This window comes from Scardinius erythrophthalmus (genome assembly GCF_964197995.2).
Source record: "Scardinius erythrophthalmus genome assembly, chromosome: 22".
In the NCBI taxonomy this organism is placed as follows: Eukaryota; Metazoa; Chordata; class Actinopteri; order Cypriniformes; family Leuciscidae; genus Scardinius; species Scardinius erythrophthalmus.
The window spans coordinates 17,552,769-17,578,707 of NC_138242.1; the positions used below are offsets into that span (position 1 = coordinate 17,552,769).

The window sequence follows — 25,939 nt, forward strand, 5'->3', positions numbered from 1 at the left end:
AATTGCAAGCATAAATAAATACAATAGAACAAAGTTATAAATAAAGTAAAGTCAAACAGTATTATTCAGGTGCAGAAATGTATTAAGTATAAAGTAACACTGCATAGCGTTCTCTGTATAAATTAAATATAGATTTACATACTTGTCTATAAATTATCTGTATGTCTATTCGATTATTTCTTAAGGCCTTTTTGAACTCTTGTGCAGTTCACAAATGCCTGTTAATTTGTGTTACCTACTTCATCTTTCTTTATTAAAGTTTTCTGTTTAGTTATATGTCTTCTTAGTCTGTGCTCCTCCTGCAGGCAATGGGAGACAACTTGTTATAAAAGCTGTAATTCTAGTCCAAAAAAGGGGTGCTGATACCAGAGTAACAGTCAATGACCACAAGATGAGCATTTGGCAGCATGTGTTGGAGTTTCGGAATGATGCGCTTGCATGACTTAACATTTGTGTTTTATTTATTTTCAACAATGGACTGCATCTAATTCTTATGACGATTCAAGATGGATCAGCACAGTGTTGGGAAAGTTTACTTTCTACATTAACTAGTTCAAAGTTCAGTTCACAAATTTTAAAATGAACTAGTTCATAGTTATTTTTTTCCATGTTGCTGCGAGATATTATTTTTCAAAATGATTTCCACTGCCCATATAGAACCACAGACAATTATTTTATCAGTTTTAACACTGAAGCTATGCGTCAGATTTTTCCCATCCTCACCGACCTTTGTCATAAAACTCGTTTAAATGATCATACGACACCTCCTCGCTGCTTTTTGTTTTGATTTGTAACTTAAAGGCAGGATAGGTAATATTTTTCTACAAAAAAAACATTCCAAATTTGTTTAAACTGTCTTTATATACCAATACATAATTAAAATGTAAGTACTCTGAAAAAGAGTATAAAAATCGAGCGTCTGTAGACCTCTCACGACTGTTGTAAACACAGCTAATTATTTCCATTCACTCCACCCCCTCCCTTCTGAGCTCCTTCCAAAGCCACGCCCCCAAAACACATGAACGCGCAACGCCAAACGCTCAGGCTCAGCTGGAAGACGCATTTATTTACCTGAGACGAGTGGAGAGGAAGGAGCGCAGTGCATGCAGTGACATCATGTCAGAATCACATGTAATAAAATACCTAACTTTATCACTATAAATATAAACAAATAAGATTTCTTTTAGTACTCACTATCAAGCTAGCATATCGATACTGGTAAAGTTTAAAATATACTTTGTTTGATTCGGTAACAAGCTATATTTATAGGTAACGAGCTATATTTATAAGGCAAAGCTAAAAACAGGTTGCATTGATACACGTTTTCCCATTACCATCAGTTACACTGTGATGAAGGTGAATTTCGTGTAAGATTCATAACATACGGTGTTTTGCATGTAAGAGTTTCCATGATGAAAACATTGTTGACTCTAATGAGGACTACACTCCGGAGACAAGTACCGCATTGTCGGTTCGAGGACAGGTCCAGGTTCGAGGGCGAAGCAGAGGAGGTCGTTCAAGAGTGCGGGCAACCAGGGTCCGAGGAAGTAGTTTTTGCCTTGTTTGCCTTCGCTGACTGCATATGCAGGTGCTTTGAATTTTGAATGCTCTTTCTCTGCCATAATTTTACTCTTCGTAGGTTCCGCGCCTCTCTTGCACTCCTCAAATCAAACCGGTGCGCGCGCATATGGGCAGATCTAGCAACAGGGGTGGTAGCCATAGTTGCGAGAGTGAGTCGCCCAAACCAATCAATTGTTTCGTCCAGAATGGAAATAATGAGCTGTGTTTATTGCAGATTAAAAGGTCTACAGTCACTCAATTTTTATACTCTCTTTTTCAGAGCACTTACATTTTAATTATGTATTGGTATATAAAGACAGTTTAAACAAATTTGAAAAAAAGTTTTTTACAAAAATCCTACCTACCCTACCTTTAAGTGATGAGTCGTTCATGAACGATCCATTCATTGCATCTGTCACGTGACAAATGAATGAAAGACTCGGAAGGTAAAGTAATTATTTATGTTCCCTGTAAACGATTTTTGACTGCATTATAATGATTTCTTAATTCAGAATATGATAAAGATTACGTAGGTGGATGTGTTCTGGGAATTTTCCAGTTAATAGTATAACATTTAAAGCCCCTTAAATGAACGAAATGACTCGCAAAAAGATTTGTTCATTTTGATGAACGAGATCGAACAAGAGAGTCAGTAGACACTGGTGGCTGGTGTTGCCAGATTGGGTGTTTTTTCCACTACATATTAAGGCCTGTTTATGGTGTGTTTTAGCCGGGTTTTCGCCTGGAAGGCTCTATAGAAATCTGGCACTCTATTGAACGAAGTTAAACTGAGAGAGCGTGGCGTTCACAGACACCAGAATGAACGAGTTCACAGTAACGTTCATCAGGCAGTAATGCAGTTCAGTTCACGTTCACCCAAAATATGAACAAGTTCATGAACTATCGTTCAATGAACGCGTTCAGGCACAACACTGGATCAGCATCACCACAAAAAAGGGTGTTTTACCAGTACACCTGTATTATATTTTTGTTCACCTGGTTCGGAACGTACCATTGTTTTTTTTTATGTAAAAACGCACTAGACGGACATCTTTAACCATTGCGCTCCTTTGTCTCTTGCTCAAGGTAAAAGACTCTCGTCTTTGGACCTGCATCTCGTGTTTTTAACTGCAAAAACGCTTTGTGTGAATGGCCCCTACTCTCTTTTGCAGCAACGAAACCTTGACAATTCTTGCAAATTACCTGGGTCGATGATACATCATCTCTCCTGTATCCAAAATATTCCCAATTTTTTTTGGCAACAAGTCCTTATCCTGCCCTGAATTCACCTTCCCTGCTTCTGCGCTTTCTTCAATGTCATAACGGTAAACTTGCTCCGTTCTGTTCTCGCGCTAAATTTAGGCGTGCTGCATTCATATTTCACACTGATTGGGCTGGCAGAAAAACATGCTTTCTGCCGTTTAGAAATCGCGCATGCTCATATCACAATTTTATTACGATTTCTATTAATCGCATGGTCCTACGTGAGATGTCTCTACTTGGGTCCAATGGGAAATGTGTATCTAAAGTGACATTAATATGGAAAATAGTCATATGGTGCTCTAATATTAAGCCTCATAGTTTCCAGTGGGTGAGAGGATGGGGAATATGGTCTGTGGTGTTACACACACAACTGTAACACTGACATGAACTTTTGACCCAGACTGCAGATGGAGAGAGATAGTGGGTTTAGGGGAAGAGAATGCAGGCTCTATCACTCTATCACTGCATGTTCGATAGGAATAGATCCATGGTGTGTGGTCTGGTGTGTGTGTGTGTCCTCACTGTCAGATCTTCCTGGTACTTTGGTGTGGAGTGTTTATTGAATAGTAAGGAGCAGCTATTATGGAACCTGGTTAGTATCTGACCATAGCTTCAGATATAATATCTCAACTGAAATCAAACGATCACAAAAAATCTTGTGACTTTCTGGTATTTGAAAGACATTTCCACTTAAACAAAAAGGCTATTTTGGTGTTTGACAGTTGAATCAGCCGGTTGACTGAATTACCATGGTTGAGGGACCCCATAACTACAGTGACCAATCGGGTTAAGATCTCCTGTGGGCTAGAACGAACATGTGACACAATAAACTGAGGGAAATTCCTCCGGCCTCAGAAAAGACTCTTCTTTAACTTCCCCCCCTGACCAATGAAACGATAAATGAAGCCTTTCAGAACGCATCTGAGCTGTCTCTCTTTATATACTTATGATTAATAGTGATTTGTAGATGCTAGATTAATCTTAATGCCTTTTTTTTACACAGACTGCACATGATCCTTCTGTTTCCCATGTAGAATAGTTAAAGCCACTTACACACTTGTGTAACTGTAGTGAAACTGTGTGTTTTTAAAAATGATTATTTATAGAAACACCTGCCCAAAGCGCTCTTATTATTTAATGTACCCATCAGAAACCCAGCACTAGGTCTTTTGTTCTCCCTTTGTGTTGTTGTCACCGTGCGCATGGAGTTGTAGCAGGTCAGCTGCTGTGGAAGTACATGTAGCAATATCTGGTCAGCACATGACATCATGTGACAGCGCTGCGCAGTGCCCTCCCCTCAGGTATTTGTTCACAAGCTCCCAGGAGAGCTTCTGCATAAGTCAACAACCCATTTAAAGGCATTTGCTCACAATGGGAGAATTCTGGCTGTTTCTACATGCGCTTTCAACTTCGTTGAATGATACTTACTGCAGCAAGTCATTTTTTTTTCTTTCTCAGAGGCTAATTCTGGGATCGTGGAGATGATTTAAACCCTTTTTTCCACTAATTACTTTCTGAACATAATTAAAAAGGCGTACTTCATGTTACCATCTAATAAGCTTGAAACGATTCCCTTGTGGAAGCGGAGGCCCTGAAGACGTGTGTAACACTATTAAATCTTTACCAACCTGATGATGATTGTCATTTTTTCCCTTCTCTTCCTGTTATATATTTTTTTTCTCCAATTTTTCCCTCTTCTAATGATGTTGAGCTAATTTTCCGTCCCTTAATAGTCTTCAAAAAAGTTTGTGATGATTGCTTTAGACCATTTTGGGGATTCTGGCGCCATAATTGCTAACCTTTGCCGTTTGGGTTTCTGAAAGTGTTAGATTTCCGCGTGCCGATTAGGTCTAGTACGTCCTAGATACTAGATATGCGTATGGTTTTCACAGAAATGCTTGTTGTATTTGAACTGGAGTATTTGTGAATGCTAATATTTGTCTGGCGGAGTCTGTCAGATCATTCTGTGTCATTTCTAAATTTTAAGTGATTTGATTGCTTGGCCTGAAACTGAGTTCAGTATTACAACCCGTAATATTTAACGATAATTGTGAACAAAACAAAGCTTGTATGAACTAAACCCCAGACACATTTTCTAGCAGACTTCAGGTTGATTGAATAACGTGCACCCTAATATTATGCTGGCATTTGTTTTGGGATTGAGAAAAGTTAGAAACAATTTTCAGTATCGCTCAAAAGTACATTTAAAAAATGAAAAAAAGGATGATATTGAAGGATGTTTATAATGTTACAAAATATTTATTTGTCTAATAAATGCGGTTCTTTTGCCCTCTCTATTCATCAAGGAATCCTATAATATATATATATATCACAGTTTCCACAACAATATTGAGCAATATTGTCTCTTGAGCAACACAATATTTATTTCAATATTGATAAGAAATGTTCCTGTAGCATAAAATCTGCCTTTTAGCGTGACATCTGGATGATCATGTGACATTGATGCCAAAGCTAATTTTTCAGCAACCTTTACTCCAGTCTGCACAATAATAAATTGCCTTTAAAAATATATTAAAATAGAAAACAGTTATTTTAAGTAGTAATTATATTTCACAGTATTACTACAGTTTTTACTCTATTTGTGTTCACATAAATGCAACCTTGGTGAGCATAAGATACCTTCTTTCAAAAATATCATTCTGACACCAAACTTGACTTTATTTACTTTATACTGATTTTTTACTATTTTCTTTGCAAAACTTTTTTCCTAGAATATCTAATGGTATATGAAGAGTTCAGATGCAAAAGCCTCTAAGTGCCATCTGAAAATTTCTTCTAGAATGATCATTTTTATCAAGCTCGTATATTTAAGTTCAGTAATTTCACTTAAATGACAATTAATAGGTCATTTTCATTGCCATTTAAGTGAAATTATTGAACTTAAATATACGAGCCTGATAAAAATGAACATTCTAGAAGAAAATTTCAGATGGCATTTTGAGGCTTTTGCATCTGAACTCTTTATATTTTCCCCTCATTTCGTCTCTTGAGCTCGCTTGACGTCTACACTTGATGTTCAACTTTCATGAACTTTTTAATGGACAAACATGCTCAAGAATACTGTGGGATCAATTAGATATTTCCCCTTGTTATTATCGATAAGATCAGGACGATGACCGAATAAAACCTCTATCCAACTCTTCTTACTCACCAAGTTTGCAGAGATGGATTGCTCTGGTATGGTAGTTCACTGAAGCTAATTGGCTGAAAAACATGATGCTCCGTATGGTCTCATTGTGTTTTACTAACTATAGCTGAAGCATCTCTCTTCAGCAATTCCCAGTCTGTCATAAAAACATTCATTCTCCGAAAGAATGTTAATTTGAAAGGTGCACATATGGCGAACCACTATCAACCACTTGTGAAGAGTATCTTATTTTGGAGGTGAACTCTTTTCTTGGTATTTTAGTTGATCTCCATTATTTGTCCCTATTTCTTTTTGGACAATTTATAAGAAGGGACTTGTCCATATGGGTCCCAAGGACGTCACTCGATTGTTGACCTCTATGTGTTTTCTCATTGGTCCTCTTGGAGATGGTGCCGGCAAGGTGTTTTTTTTTTAAGAATAGTCACACTCTTCCTGACAGGTCTGGTAAAACTCAGCTGTCTCTTCGGTTTGCTGATAGCTCTCTGATAGAGGACAGCTCAAGTGCCATGCTCACTGCTAACAGGGCTCTGCTCTTACAAGACGGACAGGGAAGTGATGTCGTAGAATCTGATGTCATACAAACCCTAATGTTCACTTCTACCGAGGTCAATTGAAGTTGTGGCCCTCAAAACATGAAGGTTATTTGCTCAAAAGATAAAAATGTATATACAGTAGTGGCCAGAAGTGATGTCCAGCCTAGGAAAATTGACATCTCCATTCTTCACCCTTTATTCAAATATTTAAAAAAAAAATAGATGTGTCAATCATATTATGTAGTTGTGTTTGAAGTCAATTGTTTTATTTGTGATAACACAGTGAAACATGCAAATTGTCCAGGCTACAAAGAAAGTATGAACACATGCAAAAATGAGAGAACCAACTAAATATTAGTCACTGATATGTAGTCAATGTATACTTTTTCTTGAGACCTTTTTTTGTTTTTCTATGCCTTTTTTTGCATAGTAAAATAAAACCTGTATTTGTAGTTTTCCTTTTTTTGCCAAATAGCATAAGTTGATTGATGTTGGTAAGTTTTGGAGCTGTTAAGTAGAATATATCACTTCTGTTAAACAATCAAGGTATAACAGTCATAGTTATCGACTGACAATCTTGAAATGTTTTTTTTATTTTTATTGACTGGCATGGCCGCTGTATCATCCTTTCTTTGAAACAAACAAAAGTAATTGCACTAGTTTACACTGAATCCATCAATATAAATGAGGTTTTGATGTGTATTGCTTGCGTTTCTGTTTCCCAAAGTGTGCTTTGAGATCTTAACTGGATGGTTCTGCTCTCTTCCACAGATTGAGAGAAGAGAATAATGCCCAAAGATTTCCACTGGTCCCACTGCTGCAGAAATGCCCTGAGGCTTAGTTTGGACTGAAGCCAAGGTAAGCTTAGCAACCTGTGATTAACACAGTGACTTTCTCTCACACTTTCCCATATTCAATTGTTGGTTAATACACTCATGACATTGAAGGTCTAATGTGTGTTTATGAAACTACATGGTGAGGAGATGAAGAAAACACGTCTATGATATATTGAAACAAATGAAAGTGTGAGTTGGTGTGGTTTGTGTGGGAGGCGTGATGTCATTTCCTCTCTGTATTTGGTTTGAGCAGCAAAAAAAGGAACCTTGTTTTCTCTCTTGTTTTCATCCTTGAGAACACTTCCATTTTTCCTTCTGCCTTTTACTCCTCTAAAACAGGGTTGTTGTTTGTTTTTGTTTTTCAACTTTTAGAGGCAACAATTCCCAACCAATCCCGGGACCCCGAAATTAAAAAAGTTGATGTTTGTGTTAGTAATTACTTGAAAACTTTAACCTGTTAACCAGTGAAACAAACCCAAGAAATTAAATTGTAACCTCTTTTGAAAGAAGACACTTGGGAAAGCACGTTTTACTCTCTACAATGCTTAATCATGCCACACAATTATGATCAGTTTTTAATTTATTTTTATTTGTTTTATATATTCTGTAATCTGTAATTGAGATGTTAAAAAGTGTAAATATATATAAAAACATTTACATAAAAAATCAGAAAGCATATATATATATAGATAGATAGATAGATAGATAGATAGATAGATAGATAGATAGATAGATAGATAGATAGACATAGATACTGTACATACATGTATACAAAGATCATTATGTATAGTTTTTTAAAAATAAATTACAAATACATTATATGCTATATATATCATATGTATATGATAATATATAATAAGATAATATATATATAAATATAAAATATGATAAAATATAAATGTGTACATGTATATCCAAATATTTTGTACAAAATTTTAATAATTTTGTAAAATGAATAACATAGTATATATTTACTTACGGTGAATTGAGGAAAATTGAGCCTTTTTTTCTCAAAGAAATCCCTAATCATCCTGATTTAACCCCATTTACTTTTATTTATTAGCAAATTAAACTTTATATTATTAGCAAACATTCATAGAATCAATCAGTCGTTTGATTCTACAACAAGTAAATGGCACTCAGAATAGCAGCCGCGAGCGAGCATGTGTTTGGCTGCATGTGGATGCCACAGTCGCCACCTGCTCTGCTTGAACCATTGCTCTCTGCTGTCATGTGACTGAAGAGCAGGGTATTGTCTTGGTTTAAAAGAGAGCGCTCGCTTTAAGCAGACCGTCAGAGAGGAGGAATTTTTGAGCGTGGATCATTCACTGTGTATGTAACGGGATGGGAGGGGTCGTTGGAGGATGGATTTTCCTGTACGGGGATGGCAAGGGAAGGCTGGGGGTGGGGCAACTGTAGCCGCTCAGATGGGATTTGCATTAGTAGTTTGTCAGCTGTCATTAGGAGCAGATGACAGTGAGGATAAGCTGTTTGCACACAGCTCTTTCTCCTCCCCTCCTCCATGAACTGACCATAGCGTACACTTTCGAAAAACCAATGGCAAAGTGCCTCGTTTTGATGCAAGCGAGTAAGGGCATGAAATTTCAGCTGACGGTTAATTGTCATTCAATTTATTTCGATTCGCATGCACTATTTCTGTGTCATTAACTTCGTGTGGGAACATGTAACAGCCATAAATATTTGGCCATTACGTGAAACTGTTTATGACAAACCACAGCAGACTGTACTGTTTCTTTTTAGGGAACTCCAGAAGCGCTTCTCAAGAAGTGCTCTGAGCACAATTTGCAATACGTAATGCACTACAGCACCAAAAAGTGAAATAAAAATGTACAGTTTATGGCATTTCTATATTTGGTTAAAATTCCCTTGATTTTGGCTCACGATATGTGACACGCACAATCATTGTATTCAGATGGTTATGTAATAATCTGCATGTGAATTCCAGCTCATGTGTCAAGTTATGCTGAGTGTTGCTGATGCATGCGGTGTCAACTCCTCAGCGCTATCCATATGCTGTAAAGACACTCTAGATATATTAATGCACGTCATGCCATGGGATCCACTTATCTATAGCCCTTCAAGGAGCGTATCTTGTATTCATCATTAAGCTCACTTTTAAATGAACCATGAACGGCTAACTGTGCATCACCTAAACTGCTTGAATGTTGGTAAGGCAATGGCCTTGCATCCCAAAAATACATATTTGAGCTGTCTATCTCGGACAAATTGATACAGTTGAATGTATAATTGTGGACGGTAGGAATGTAGCCCATAGTACATACTTGATGTGCATTTTTGTGTTATTGTGATGAGAGTAAACCTCTTTTACTGAATGAGGTGATAGAATTAGCTATTCAGGTAACGAGCTGTAAGCATGTTTATAAAATCTAACTTGCTCTGCAAGATTCTCTTTAAACTGTTGCTGCACCAGTTGTAAAAAACCGCTAATGCTAAAGCTAAAGCTAATGTACTGTGTATTCTGACACATTTTGAAATGCAGAAAGGTGTTGAGCTTGTGTAAACTTCTACTTTCCAACTTGTTGAGATTAAAAGAGTTTTTGGTAGCTTAATGGTGCACTCTGAAGTCATGCGACCTTTGTGTAGTTTGTTTATAGCCTATGTTTAGCTTTTTATTTCTGGCAATTTTATTTAGACTCCGCAATTCACAAAAGTTATGTTCGTTTGTAAAGATAAACAAAATGTGTAAGAATCATAAACTTTTGTTGGTCACAGAGATTATTTTCTGCAATAATCTATAAGCCAGTGGAAAAATTATATTGGCTTTTTGTCAAAGAAACAAGGATGATGCTAACTTCTGGGTTTGACCTACAACACTGCTTTATTCCTGCAGCCCTGTATTAGCTAAATGTCTATTATCTAAACGTAAAGATTCACAAAGCTTTTCTGAACTGCTTTGGTCTAGTGATAGACCTTCGCATTTACAGAAACCTCTAAAATAGCAAATCTCAACTCTGGCCCACGAGGTCCACTTTCCTGCAGAGTTTAGCTCCTCCAACCCTAATCAAACACACCTGAACAAGCTAATCAATGTCTTCATGATTACTAGAAAGTTACAGACAGGTGAGTTGCTCAGTTTTTGGGTTAAACTCTGTGGGAAAGTGGATCTCGAGGACCAGAGTTGAGAACTTCTGCTCTACAGTTTCAAGAACACTTCTTGCCTACTAATGTTGGAAATGTGGTATAGGTTAAATTGTTGTGTTACAACATCAATGTGAGATAGCTTCTTTTTGGGACATAGGTTAAGAATACTTCAACAAAACCCAGAGGTGGTGTTTCAGCTTGTCGAGGTTCTAATCTTCCGAGCTCGGTTTGTCAGCCCCAGAATGTGGACCCTTCCCACTGAGCTTGCACTGGAGAAGTTTATTGATTTTCTCACTGTATCTGTGCCTCTTGTAACCCAAAACCCATCAATACACATCATACATTTAACCCCCTCTCCGTTACACTTTCAGTTATGGGAATATACTTAACCCTGCATTTCGAAATGTACAGGCTCAATGCTAGATCAAACAGTATACTTCTGATGGACAGATAAGAGAAATCCATTTGTCTCTCTTCGTTTCCAGCCGCGAGCGTCCTTTGCCCATGAGTTGCTCCAGATCCGCCGTTTGCCGCTTAATGTGTTTATTATACAGTGCTCTCCTTGTGGCAACTTGAAGTGGCTGTCAGTTTAAAAGATTCATGAATGTGATCGGCTTCTGTAAATGGATGTTGGCTTTTTGGGCCTGCTTGATGCTGGTACTTTAAGACCATTACGTTCTCAGTAATTGTAGAGCTTATGAGTGGCAGGAACATCTCTCTTTCCCTCTCTCAGTCAAGCCATCTGGGACAGTGGCTGGAGACCAGGCCTGCGGCTCTGGGGAGGAGAGAATGTCGATCTCCTCCTCCTCCTCCTCCTCCTCCTCCTCCTCCTCCTCCTCCTCTCTCGCTCTCAATCTCAGTCATAAGCTCGTTGCCATCCCCACCCCCTCTTCTCATCCGGCGCTTGTTTTTTGCATTTCCTTAGTAGACTGTTTTCAAGTCTTTCACATATTCTCCATCAGCACTGATTGGTTTCATTTCCTTCACTTCCTGTCTCTGCCCATTCTCACTAGCTGACATTTTGTCTTGAGGCTCATTATCATCAAGTGAAGAGGCTGTAAACACCGAATCTCCTGCAAATCTCCCTCAGACACTCGCTGCTAATAAAGGCCCATCTGTTCTGCATAACCACGATCCCCATCGGCCTTAGGGATCTCTCTGCACTGTAATCAGTAATGTTGGGTAATAGCTGTGGGTTGCTCGCAACGACTCCACACACTCATGTGTATTTTGGCTTCGCGAACCTCCACCCCCCACCCGGATATTTAACTCATTTCACCTTCGAGATAAATTTGGGCTCTGTGCCATCAGATGAGTACGATGGCTGGATTTGCGTGGCGAGGTTTAACGTATGATTATGATGCAATTCCCTTCGGCTTGAATTTCGCTCCGGTCCGTATAGGAGGGTCAAGCAAGGACATTGTTCTTGATGGCAAGGCTAGTCATTATACAAACCCTTCAAAGACCCCTGGACCGATGCAGAAGCGGTGCCCTCGTCATGTTCGAGGCCCCTACGAGCACAGGGTGTGTCCCCAGTCTTGATCCCTTTAGCTTTTCCAGCCACAAGATTACAGGGATGGCACATGAAGCTTTGGTGCAAGCTGCCTCTTTGTCTACTCCAGGAGAATGATGGATTGAGTCTCCCTCCTCTGCTGCTCTCTTGAGATGTCTATTGGGCTTTGTTTGGCAAGTTGACCTCTCTGTCTTTTGGTAGGCGCAGTGTTAACCTGCTGTAAGCCTCTTCCACAGTATCTGTCCCACAGTTGGATCTAGAGGCTCAAGACAGTGTATCTTCTGCATTTTAAGTTGACAGTTTAGTTAGTGCAAGTACATTAACAATGCAATTCATACATACAATGACTTGAATAAGCGGGGGAGGGGGGAATAATGATTTTAAACAACTGTCCTGATATAATAACTATCAGAATCAGCATTGTCTTGTCTTTTTTTCATAGATTTTTCTATTTATATTTATTTATAAATGTTTTATTTGTAATACTTTTTTGTTTTATATACTTTGAAATATTGTATATTTGAAAAATCAAAGAGGTAATTTGAATCTTTTATGACAAGGCACGGTGAGTTCAGGTTGTCATGTCATGTGGTGCAACTTTAAAAAAAAAAAAAAAAGATAAATCGATAGTTAATGATATTTATAAAAATACTTTTTTACTTTGGCAAATTTATTTAAAAACCTTTTTGAAAAATAATAATGTTAACTTATTAAATTTTTATGGTAAATATGTTAATACCTTTAACTTGGTTACACCACATGACATTTATACAGTCTTTAAATAGAAACTTTTGAAAAAAAAAAGATATATATATTTTTTAAACCGCATAAAACCAGCACGAATTGAAATATTACATTTACAAGTACTTGGCACATGTGTTTTAACTAGATTTTTTTTTTAAGGATTAGTTCTTTATTTGTCATTGGCCCATAGAATCTCAAGGTTGGCACTTCTAATTGAGAGCTTCACTTCAGAGAATCTTCAAACTTACGCTGGAGAATAACAGCTTCATATCTGAATGTGCAAATTTTATATTAATGATCTGTGGAGTGCAGTGCTTGCTTCCTGCTGAAACCGTAAGGTCTGGAGATTTTTGGTTCATTCTTTCAATTCCAGGCGATCCCAGCATTGTCGTCTCTGCATTTTGAAGAACCCAGACTGTCAGTCTCCTGTCAGGCAGGCTCCTGTCTCTTCCAGTGATATCCAACCCGTCAGCGGATGCACACTGCAAACCAAGGGCTTCTCTGACAACTTCATCGTTGGGGCAAAGTCAACTGATTCTTTGAGTCATTACTTGTGTATGTGTGCTTTTTCTAGTTTTTGTAGTGTTGTAAAACCAAACGGGTTGACTCCACTGCACAAAGATGATACATATACAAGAATATATTATATAGACAACGTTACCCTGACAGAGCCACAGAATGTCACAGTAAATTTGATCCAGTTCCCTTGTTGAGCTATTTGTCATATTCACCCACTTCAACTGTCAATACTCACATTGTAGGGGGCTCAAATATTGTTTAATATAGTTTTAACAAGACATCCATGTTTGTCTATCTTTCAAGTTTCCCTCACAATCGATTCAACTTTACAATTTGGACCTCCCTATGCTGAACATTAAGGTATTTTATATATATTCTATAATATACAAACATTTTGATCGTAATCTTAATCCCTGCATTGGCATTTATGTTGTTGTTTTGGGACAGTTGGGACAGTCCAGGCATTTAGCTGTGTATGAATCCTTGGTAACCATTTTTTTTTTCCATTTGTTGTCCATTATTTGACTTTAAACAAGACTGCACCAGGCCCAGCCAGTCATGATTGGATGATATCCTCAACACCAGGCCCCAACAAGTGGCCATTAAATCTCTTACTGGGAGGTTTCAGCATGTCATGTTTTGTAAGACTTGTAATGAAGTATCAAATAGTCACATCATCTAATGATAATTTCACACCAACAAGAATCGTCTGTGCTTACACAAGATCATGAGGCATAAGTGTCAGTTTCTGCCGGCGCGTCCGCAAGAACAAAAATTAGGTTTCAAGATAATTAGTGAACTACTTTTTATAGTTGTAGAGTTATTTGCTATCAAACCTGTTGTCCTGCATGCCTATTTAGTGAATCACATACAGCAAATCCCCATGACTCAGATGTAAGGCCATTTATCTCTGTCTCAACCAGTGTTTTTAGGCTGAACTATGTTCATCTTAATTGCAGTATTCTAGTTTTGCTAACTTTTAGCTGAATTACTAGTTCTGAATGGAAGCTGTATAGAGTGATGACCATGCATCATGCAAGCAGACACGGCAGACATTTAAAGGGACAAATTTGTTAAGGTTCTCTTTAAAGTGACATTTCCAAACATACAGAATATGTTGTATTACAACCATAGGCAGCAATGGTAGCATATTACCCATCTTTAAATTCAGAATGTCAATGGGTTAAGATGTTTAATAGCATTATGAATGCATAATCATTTCATAACTTTTATCTTTTTGCACTACGCTAATGCTTTTCTGCTGCTTAGCTGACTTAAAATTGCACTATTTACATTAAGCAATGTGTAATTCTACAGTCTTGCAATACATGTGGTATCCATTATAAATTAACTTTCCAAAAGCATAAACCATGTCACCTTTAATAGTTTATTTATTTTTATTTTTACATATTTGATCATTTACAGATACAAATAGAATTTGGTTTCAAATGTTGTCTTTAAAATTGTTGTAGGTTCAGATTATGGGTAAACAAACAAATCCAACAAACAAAAAAATAATTAATAATAATAATAATAATAATAATCAGGTAAAAACAGTAAAACTTTAATACTAAATGAGAACATGTGATTTTTAAAACTATAACACCTTTTTCACAATTTCTGAATATTATAAACAGCATTTGTAACTTTTTTTCTAACATTTTTAAACAATTAGAACAATCACTTTTTCTGTATGCTTTCCTAAAGCTCAAGCAGGAGAGCATGGTGCTCGCGATGCCAAGATCATGGGTTCGTTCCTATCAAAATGAACATGCATGAGCTGATTAAAATTTACACCGTCAACACTATTGACGTACATGTCCATTTTTCTGATAAAAGCATGTGCTAATGGCATAAATGTAAATGCCCTCAGAGTTGAGAAACTGACATAAAATAAAAACATTCTTGTTTTAAACCATTCTTTAAAAACACTTCTGATGTATTAAGTTGAGTTTGTGCAGCTCTTTTTAACCGTGAAATTTTCAAATTGACCTGCAAACATAATTGTAATATAAATTTCATATGCACATTCCACAACATTATAGGTGAATCAGTATTTAATCAAATACTGGTCAAATTGACCCACAGTATTATATAATTGGTTAAATCTCACCTTGCTGACAAGACTAGGACTGGTTAGTGCTACTTTGTTGCTGATCTACTGATAACCTAACTTAGCCATTCTCACTTTACTGGTGAAGCTGGTCGTCCCTCATGGTCTTTTTGATGAAGTCTTGCTGGTTAAGCTTGATAAAAAGCCTGGTTGAGAACTGGAAACACATGCTGGTGCTGCAGTTTAACTTTAACCAGCTGTTGTCTTCAGGGACTGAAGCCATCGACTGAAATTCTTTTCTTTTTGGATGCGTAAACCCTCCCGAACACGAGTCTTTAGATGTTCATTTGGTGTCAGTGATCAAACATGGTATTTTTAGTTCCGTTGAATCACAAACAAACAAAACTCCCTATAACCCTCCAACTGTCCCAGATATAGAGTATCTTCTCAGTTGTGTTGATGGCAGCAAGGCTTTCCAGTAGGGAGTCATCCCTGCGGACTTTAAATGGTATCGCTGGAGGAGAGAACAGGAGGCTGTCAGCGCTCTGTATGCTGGAGAGTGGAAGTTCTCTGTGCTGCCTGTTTCTCTTTTCCTTCTCCTTTGTTGAGTGTTACAGGCTGGCACATCTGTTTATGGCAAGAATCAATAGACAGGGTAAAGAGGTGGAGGGTTTATATCTGTCTTTCCTCAGAATTTACTTGGAAAAAGAGGAGTTTGAGTGCAATTGAGATAGTGTATGCGATGTTATATTTTCAATGACAAAATACCTTTCTGGTTATGTCTAGATAAGAAAATGCATTGAAACTGTATTAATTTGAACTCTTGTTGGCTGATTTGTTACACTTGTACAAGCTAAGTCTTGTGACTTGGAGTATATATGTAATAGTTAAAGATTTAATTCACCCAAACATGATAATTCTGTCATCAGTTACTCACCCTCTCATCCTTCCAGATTTGTATAAAATCAAATATGGTGAATGTAACGGTATACACACGAGACCAAACCTTAACGTTTTAACTGTTGTTTCATGTAAATTGATCAGTGTTTTTATGTAAATAAAAGCTTAAATTAAATCTGTTTTTCCATAAAGCGATTGTGCCTCTTCAGAATACTGCTATATTCATATGAATCTCTTTTACCATCTCTTTATGAACGTCTTGAACCGTTAAAGGTTTGGTGGAAGTCCCGTTCAAGAAGTCTGACAAGTTTAAACGGTGATAATTTTCATATATGGGTGAACTAGCTAATCCTTTAAGGAAAATAAGGTTTTCTAAAAACATGTGAGATGTTTGGATGAATGTTCACGCTGCTCTTTTCCATACACGCAGACATAAAAGAATAATTCATAAAATCACTATGATATTGTAGAGAGGACCCCATGATGATGTCAAGGTCAATAAGTCGTTGTTAAAATGTTAGATAATTTAATTTTTTTTTATGACAAGGCAAATTTTATTTAATATCGTAAAATGTCATGTGGTGTGAATGCCCAAAAATCCAATATTTATGAATTAATATAATTCATCATATTTGCAAAAAATACTTTTTACCTTGAAAAATAATGTATTCAAGTAAAATATCGTCGCTGTCCGATGAAAACCGCGTATGTCCATTTTGCCGATTTTGAGATTTTTCGACGGATAGAATGTCCAGGTTCATTTCCGTATACAGTATGCTTCACATATCTAAATGACCTATGAAAAGTTGTGAAATCATGTCATCTGATTTTCACGTATATCCATTTGGTGTCAAAGCTGTCAATCACGCCGCGTATCTCCCGCCCTGTGGAGGCATCTCGCGGTCTAAGCGTCTCTGGAAGCTCAGCATTGGATAGCCGAATAACTCTGTGAGGTAAAGTATCAGCAAACGTTTGTTTTTGACAACTGTTCAAGTTTATTATATATTCGCAATATATTCACAACTGTTATTTACCAGTAAATGGTCTAGACGAAGTAATTGTCACTGTTTATTGTGGAGATGTTAACGCACGGGCCTGTTAACTTAAGCAATACTTTTAAGGTAGTCTAATATTTTTCTGACTAATAAATTACTGACACAGTAAAGGGTAGATTTAAATAAAGAAAAACAAAATTTAAATAAAGAAAAAAACTAAATTTAAAAAAAGAAAAATTCAATTTAAATACAGAAAAAACTAAATTTAAATAAAGAAAATGACATTTAAATAAAGAAAAAACGAAAATTAAATAAAGAAAAAACCGAAATTTAAATAAAGAACAACGAAATTTAAATAAAGAAAAACGAAATTAAGTTAAATTAAAAACGAGATTAATTTAGATTGATAACGGGTAAAAAGGCTAATAGCCTACATGTTGGGTCCGTATACTTTTTCGTCCATTCATTATTCTATTTCGGAATGAAAGATGAAATGTAAAAAAAAAGGTGTAGCTTTTTTTCCTTTTTTTTTGTTTAAAAGAAAAAAACAGAAATGGCTGTATTTTTTTTGTACATAGCATAGCCTACTTTGTTATGAGTTTAGTATCATAATGATTAATAAATGCACGCACAATTATCCGTGAACTTGATTTGAAGCCTTTCAACAAAATTCAGAATTAAATGAATGTGCAGTTTGTACAAATAGAGTCTGTAGGTCTACTATGCTGTTGAAAGTATGAAAAGTGAACAGCACGAGTAATAGGATGCACAATTTGAGACGGGTCAGACATGATTTTGACCACTTCATTAAGTTTTGTTTTGTAGAAAACCTTTCTTTAAAGTGAATTTAGTTTTGTATAAATTGTATCTTAATTTTAATCAATTTTTCATCAACCATGGATTTAATAAATAAGCAAAAACCGGTATATAGCAGACAATATAATCATGGAGGCGCCATCGCGTTCACTTGCATTGCACGTTAACTGGAGCGCATCTCATTAACGAAACTCAGTGTATGCCTCACACAGACATGAGAAAGACATCAAATACACAAAGCTTGAAAAGTCTTTAAACGAAATAATTCAAAACGAAAAGAAAAAGGCAACTCTCTGATTATGTATGCCCTTACAAAAGTGCCGCTCTAGGCAATTGCCTAGTTATATGGACGCGCCGGCCCTGGGGTCAGCAATGAGTGTATTGATTCATTGTCCCTTCATAGTTTGCAAGAGACATTTAATAAACTGAGCGTATTTAATAAACGGAGACGTAGGCTATTTAATAAACTGAGCATATTCATCTGTCAATATGAAACGCGACTTGGCCATTCTAATTAATGATCGGAAAAACGCGTATCGACCACCGTTACTGTAAAATATGCGCGTATGTCCATTTAAACTCGATTTTGGTCAAATGTGGATTATATCATTACACTGGCAAGAATATGGCTACATTTAAAGATGCCATACCAAGTATGACAACGCTATGTTCATATGCTTTTAAATTACGGTGTTTTTTTCACTTCCTGAAAAGTAACCGTTTTGGACATACGTGATTTTCATCGGGCAGCGACGATATGATATTTTAAACTTTTACTTTACACCACATAACATTTTTAAAACGTTAAAACGTTCTTGAAAATTGTATAAAAGATTTTCAAAACGTATACTAAGAGTACATTTCTAAGCACTTGACATGCGTTTCAAAGTAGATTTGTTTTTTTTTTTATTCATCCAGGACACTGTTATGCCACCTTAGTGTCAATCGTTCAGCAGAGAAGCCCCTGAAAATGTCTCCACCAATTTTCCAATGGAAAAAATATATATTTTTACTGTTTAATTGGGTGGATAACCGATAACCTAATTTCCATTTACATCAAATTAAATAGGCCATCTACCCTGACGAAGCTCTATTACACTGCATGTAGATGGGGCGGGGGGGCGGAGCGTCCGCTGAGAACCGCCCCGTCATTCCGCCCACCAGTCCACGCGTCTGATTGGACGTCCCCCTTACACTCATCATCTACGTCTTTAACATACTCTAGAGCTGCTAATAGGAGTGAATGATTGAGAAATGTGTCAGTGTTCCTCATTATCTCTCTCAGTGCTGTTGATTAGTGGAGGTCTGACACGGCTCATGTTGAGCTGGCTGACTGGCCTTCTCCTTCCCAACTGCTGTAAATAATTAATGCTCCATGTCAGTGCCTCCCCGAGCCCTGTCGTGGGCTATGCCCTGTTCACTGCGCCAGCTGCGACCTGCTTTAAGCGCAGGGGCTTCCAGAAGCTGGTCATGCTACATTCACGTTGAGCTGTTTGTGTGGCTTAACTAGGTTAGAGTAGCTGATTGTGGCTCACCTTTGTGAGTCATTCATTAATATTAAACAAGCTGAACCTGTTTCATTATTAGACCCTTGTTTGCACAGAAGCAGATATGTTTTTTATTATACTGTTGATTGATTTTTTCCTATGGTTTTTTGCTACAGTGTATGCAGGGTTTTTCCTGGGTCAAAACTGGTCTTCGGTGGTGGCTGACCGACATGGTCATCCACACACAGCAAAGAGTACCCTAGTACCCACATGATCCGCAAGCCCAATATTGACAATACATGTTAAATTTAAAATAAATACAAAGAAACAGTTTGTGATTTTTTTCTTAACCTATTTATTCAGGAAAAAAGAGCAGTGAGTGATTTTCTCTTTGCATTTTGTTGTCTTATTAACATTAAAGGGATAGTTCTCCTAAAAATTCAAATTATCATAATTTACATAAGTTTCTTTCTTCTGTTGAAAATAAAAGTTATTTGGAAGATTGTGGGTAACCAAACAGTTGATGTACCCCAGTGACTTCCATAGTATATTTTTCTCCTATGGAAGTCAATGGGGACCAGCTACTGTTTGGATAGCCACATTTTTCAAAATATTAATATTAGAAAAATATTAGAAGGAAATTAATAGAGGATTGGAACAACATTAGAGTGCGTAAACTATGAGATAATGTTTATTTTTGGGTGAACTATCCCTTTAAGGACAAGCGGCAGCGTGTTTACTATTACTACTGTCTCTTTAAGAGTTGTGCGCGACGCGTCTACTATACACGCAGCAGATTTTCTCTCAATTTTCTCAAGTTTGCTTCCACTTTAGACATAACCGACTTTGTTTATGTAAACCTTGTGTGTATTTAACAGTATAAGCACAATAAGACTCGAAAGATAACTTAGTCAAGTATCCAGGCGCTGGTAGACAGGCTTTTAGTGCATGTGAGCTTCACATGTACGCGCTGAGGAACTCACACGTAACAGTGCACCAGCACGCGAATTAGCCTAAATGTTTAACCGACAAGGCATTAAAGCACATGTAAATTATGAACTGCAGTGTCCCGTTCCGTTCCGCTGCGTTAACATTTTATGTGAATATACGTCGCGTTGTTCAGTATGTTGGGACCATAGTAGACTGTAAAAAAAAAAAAAAGAGGCGCCAGAACAGATATAATGCACGATTCTACGATATTTCTTTAAAAGCAGATCGTGGAGACATTATAATCATCCACGATCAAAAATCGTCATATCGAGACCCCTAAACCACTTCAAACTGGATAGATTTTTTGCGTTTATTTAAAGTTATGTCAGCTGCATGTGCGGAATGCTTGTCACAAGATGTAAGAGAAGATAAGGCAACTTTTTTTTGACTGCAATTCACACCCAGCGCTAATTCAGCAAAAATATTCTCCGAATGCACCACGTGAAACATGGATTCGATCTTCCGACCTTTAGGATCAGTTGATTTTGATGCGAGGGAGAGAGCAAAGAAGACGGAGAGTGCGCGCGCGGGGGTGGGGCGCTGTGATCGTTCTCTCTGTCACTCCGTCAATAGCCTGCTTCACTCACAAAACCCAATTACAGATCAAATAAGGCTTTGGCGGGACAAAAAATCGTTTTGGCGGCCGCCAAAAAATTTTCAATGTAGGAAAAACCCTGTGTATGTAGTGGTTGCAGTTAGATATACATTTTATATTTTCACTATTTAAGATGTGCTTGTTTTTGAAAGCTAATTGAATTAGTAGTGTTTGCTAACTAATATCGCTGAGGTTTTCTTCATAAATTCAGAAACAGACCTTGAAAAAGCATTGCAAGAATTTTCCAATTTTAGGGTTGCACTGAAGTGCTAAAATGACTAGAACTAAAAATTTAAATTAAATTAAAGCTAAATAGAAATACAAAGAAGTTGAAACAAAGTATTTATCAAATTATATAAAATTATCATTTAAATTATATGTATTATTTATTTATTTATTTATTTAATTATTAATAAACTAAAATAACTCAAATAAAATAAATTAAAGCACATAAAATTTACAAAAAATGTACACAAAAAAATAATGAAAAAATAAAATAAAAGCTAATTCAAAATATTAATGAATACTATAATCGTGTAATATAATATAAAGTGACATTGGTACCAAATTGGCTATCTGCTACTATTACAGATTTTTATTTATTTATCAGTATCAGTCAATATTGTACATTTTTAACATTCTTAAAACACTAATAATCTCTTATAAAAACACAAAAAATCTTAATTTCCATTTTTCATACCGTACATTTCCATTTTTTTCATATCGCACATTTATTATAACGTTGTATAATCTGCTGCCTCAATAGACTTATAGCATTTAAAAGGATTAATTTTAGTTTTTAGTCTTTTATTTTTTAATTTATGCAAAATGGTATCGAATTTTAATCTGCCATTTATTGATGACCAGTCATAACATGAAAATATGTATCTCCTTACATAAGCCCGAATTATAATATCAGGAAGGTTTTTTGTTTTTTTTGTGTGTGTGTGTGTGTGTGTCTAGTACTAACACTTTATTCCTCTGCAGATTCCACGTATTTGTGTGCATGCATATATTTAGAGCAGTGAGGTTTATTAGACGCATGTCTCTCACCGGGAGTTTTAACACAAGCCGGTCACCATATCACTAGTCATCATACGGATCTGTGTGGGGGTATCTGGATATCAGACACCTCTGACTGTCTCCCCCTGCCTTAGGGGACACCAACATCTCTGACTCATTCTTCAGCGTATGTGGGTGATTTACGCAGCTTGCGGGACATCTGCTAACTGTAAACCTGTCAAAAGCAGTCTGGCACCAGTGTATAGAGTACTGTACATTAACTCTGTTTTACATTCTTTTCACTTACATTATCAAAGAGAATTTCATCAACAACCCATTAAGAAAACGTAATTGCTTCTAACTTGAGAGGGCGGAAGAAAAGACAGAAAGCGTCTCTTTCCTTTTCAAGCACGCCCACTCAGTAGAGATCTTATCAGTCGCCTCGAGCCTGCGGTTTCATTACTGTGTCCTCCCAGCCTGACGGTAGTTGGCATCTCTGTGAAAACTCCATTCAGAGAGCTCTTGAACTCTAGTGTAGCTGTCCTAATAATATAAACTTATTAGAGTATCTGCAAATATGTCAAGGGCGATTGTTATCAGCACAGTTTTAAAAGGTGTTTTTGAGTGTGATTTATGACAGTGGTTCTCAACACGTGGGTCATTGGCCAAAAATGCAACAGGGCAAATGCAACTAAGCACATATTATGCAACACTGTGAAAGAAAAAAAAAAGTTGCTGCCTGAAATGAAGTACAATCAACTTTTTAAATTATATTAAACTGCCTTATCCTAATCTTGTATGACTTATAAAAAAGTGGAAAATTACTTAACTTATTTTGATGAGTTAAAGCAATGTAAAAAAATATTGTCATAACTTATTGATTATATAATTATTATTATTTTTATTTTTTTTAAAGAGAATAAGGGAATTTTGTTGTTAACTAATCATATAATTTCATACAATCAACAAAATCAATTGGCATATCAACATTTAAAAGAAAATATTTCAGTTATATTTTGTTGTTGACATCAAAGGCCTTAAGTCCAGTCCATGTTGTCACTTTTGTTTAGATTTTTTGTGTGTGTGTGTGTCTGTTATTTGTTTATTTTAATTTGTTGTTTAGTTTTAGTTTAGTTTTATTTTGTTTAATGAATCTTTTCTTGTTTTGTTTTATTTTTTATTTTTTGTTTTAGGTTAGTTTTAATTTAAAAAAATATATATTATTTTTAGTTTTGTGTTTCTTGTCAATATTGCTAATTTGTCATGTATTTTCATATACCAAAGTTTGCAAGCATGATAGCAAATCAAATTAATTAGTGTTTCTCAACCAGCTTTGATAGCAGTCTTCAGCACCAGTAGTACAGAGCACTGACTTAAGTACATCTATCAAAAAAGCTGCTTGATGTTGCTTCCATTGTATCAGATATTTGGTTGTATTAATCTTTTGCACTTTGGTTCCCTCCATCTGTGTTAAAGCCTCTTCAGCCAATCGGATTGTGTCGGTTAGTGGGGAAAGCTGATAGCATTTCAAAGCCGCCTCTGTAATCACTAGCTACCATGTCTAACTCTCGACTCTTCTCATTACGGTGATGGTTTCAGTCCGAAACACCTACCTTTCTGCGTGAAGGCCCTTGCGGCCTTTGAGAAGCTGCTATTAACAATTGATTGTATGACGAGTCACAAGAGTGAAGGAGCTAGTTATATATAGTAAGGCTGTAGAGGTTGAAGTGGCTCTCTTGTCTTGGTATGGAAAAAAACTGTGCACCTGACAGCTGGGCGCATATGGTTTTGTTTGGGGAATGCATTCGAAACCAACACCAGTGAAATGTTATGATTATTGATACCACAATACTTGGTACAATGATACTCTACATAAGGGGTCGGGAACCTTTTTTGATCAAAGAGCCAATTTCTCTTTTTTTTTTTAATCATGTGAATAGTATACTCACCAAGACGGGCATTTACTATGCTTGAAATGTCTCTTGGCACAGAGCACCAGTTTTAATAAAACTATAGATTTCAGTCCAGTCACTTTTTTTATATGTAGCCTACTTTTACATTTTCGCTGCTAAATAGTTTTCGCTTGAATCTGAGGATTGATCTTCTAAACTTTTCTTTTCATTAACTTCAGTAGGTACAACAAAGGATTTAAGGAATTGTAATTGGTTGCTTTTTCTACAAAAACCTGATCTCTATTGATGTCCAGTTTTGTATCGATCATTGGGAAAGGGTGCAAGACCTGGCGAGCCTCGTGATTTTTGTCAAACAGACAGGTGTGGCTTGCGAGCCATAGGTTCCCGACCGCTGCTCTACATCGTTGTCTATTTTAGAATCGACTCTATTTTAGTAATGCTAACAGTCATGCTAACAGTGACATTGCCTAAATAAATTTGCGATTCCAGTGGTGTCTACTGTCCGAGGGGGCACGGAAAATCTTCTAGGCTGTGTCACAAGAAGCCGTTTGTCATTAAGCTGGACAGAAGGGCCCCGTGATTAACAGAAGGCCTTACGTAATGTTACGATTCAGATGTCCCGCTGATGAATGTCTCTCAGGCTCGAAGGTTAGCGCGGTTTGAATGAATCTTTCTCTGCTGTTTTCTCTAGTTAGCTGGTGTCCAGTGTCTGTAGCGTTGGCCTCGTCCCCCAGAGCTGTTTGATTGGCCTCTCTGTCTTTAGGTTTAAGTAGGGCACTGCAATCCAGCAGGGATTCAATACCAGCGCTCCATTCACTCCAGCTCTGACTCCCCCAGCCGGCCTACAGTGAGGCTGCAAATTATGCAAGGCAATGTGTGTGCGTCAGCTTGGCCTGAACGCAGCCCAGTGTGTTGGCCTCGTGTGCTGGCCCGAGTGTCTCTCCGCCTGCTTCCCGAACACTGCAGATGAAGCCCTGAGAGAGATCGGAGAGGGGAAGGATGGTGTTTTCATTAACTTCCGCTGCCTGGTGTTTTAAATTAGCACCAGATTCACAACAGGTCTCATCAACACTCTGAAATGCCTGTTTTTTTAGTTTTTTTGTTGACGTAATGTATTGCTTTGTACTTAAAAAAAAAGAAAAATTTGGACTCCTGGTTTGGCTTCAGAAGTGGAAATCTAGTAAATGATCTAACAATGCTTTTGAGGGGATAATGCTTAAATTGCAACGGACCATTACCGTAATTCCACCTTTTTAAAAATAGGTCTGCTATTTTCAATTATGACAATTAGCCCACATAATGCTATTTATATGTTTTTATTGGAACGCTGAATGTTATTTTCAACAAATTTACCCCAGAGGCTGCAAACATTGGAAACGGTTTCCATTACATTAACGGCTCTATTTATGACAAGAATTTCAGCAGCCTTTAATGTATCCTAAATGTTGCATGCACAGTTTTCTTTCTTTTTTGTCTGTATATATATATATATATATATATATATATATATATATATATATATATATATATATATATATATATATATATATATATATATATATATATATATATATACACTATTCATTTCTAAACTATTCATTCATAAACTATTCATTTCTAAATAAAACCTTTTATATAATAAGGTTTTATTTAGAAATGAATCATTTTTTTCAGCAAAGACACACTAAATTAAGTGACAAAGACATTTAAAGTTAAAACAAGATCTCTATTTCAAATAAATGTGTTCTTTGGCACTTTCTATTAATCAAAGAATCCTGAAAAAGTATAGAGTTTAAGCAGTGCAACTGTTTTCAACATTTGTAATAATAATAAAAAAAAGGTTTGAGCACCAAAATCAGCACATTGTAATAACAATTTGCGGTTACATTTTATTTTAACGTGTCACGTGTATTCTATAAGTACTGAGT

General features: G+C 36.6%; 1 protein-coding gene across 5 annotated transcripts in view; it reads left to right on the forward strand.

Annotated features, from left to right (window-relative positions):
• ncoa2 (nuclear receptor coactivator 2) overlaps positions 1–25,939 on the forward strand; it is a 105,567-nt gene that overhangs the window by 22,571 nt on the left and 57,057 nt on the right. For all 5 annotated transcript variants that reach the window (XM_081353245.1, XM_081353244.1, XM_081353247.1 and 2 more), the window contains exon 2: positions 7,297–7,383. The gene's annotated coding sequence lies outside the window, so the exon portion shown is untranslated. The remainder of the gene's footprint in view (positions 1–7,296; positions 7,384–25,939) is intronic.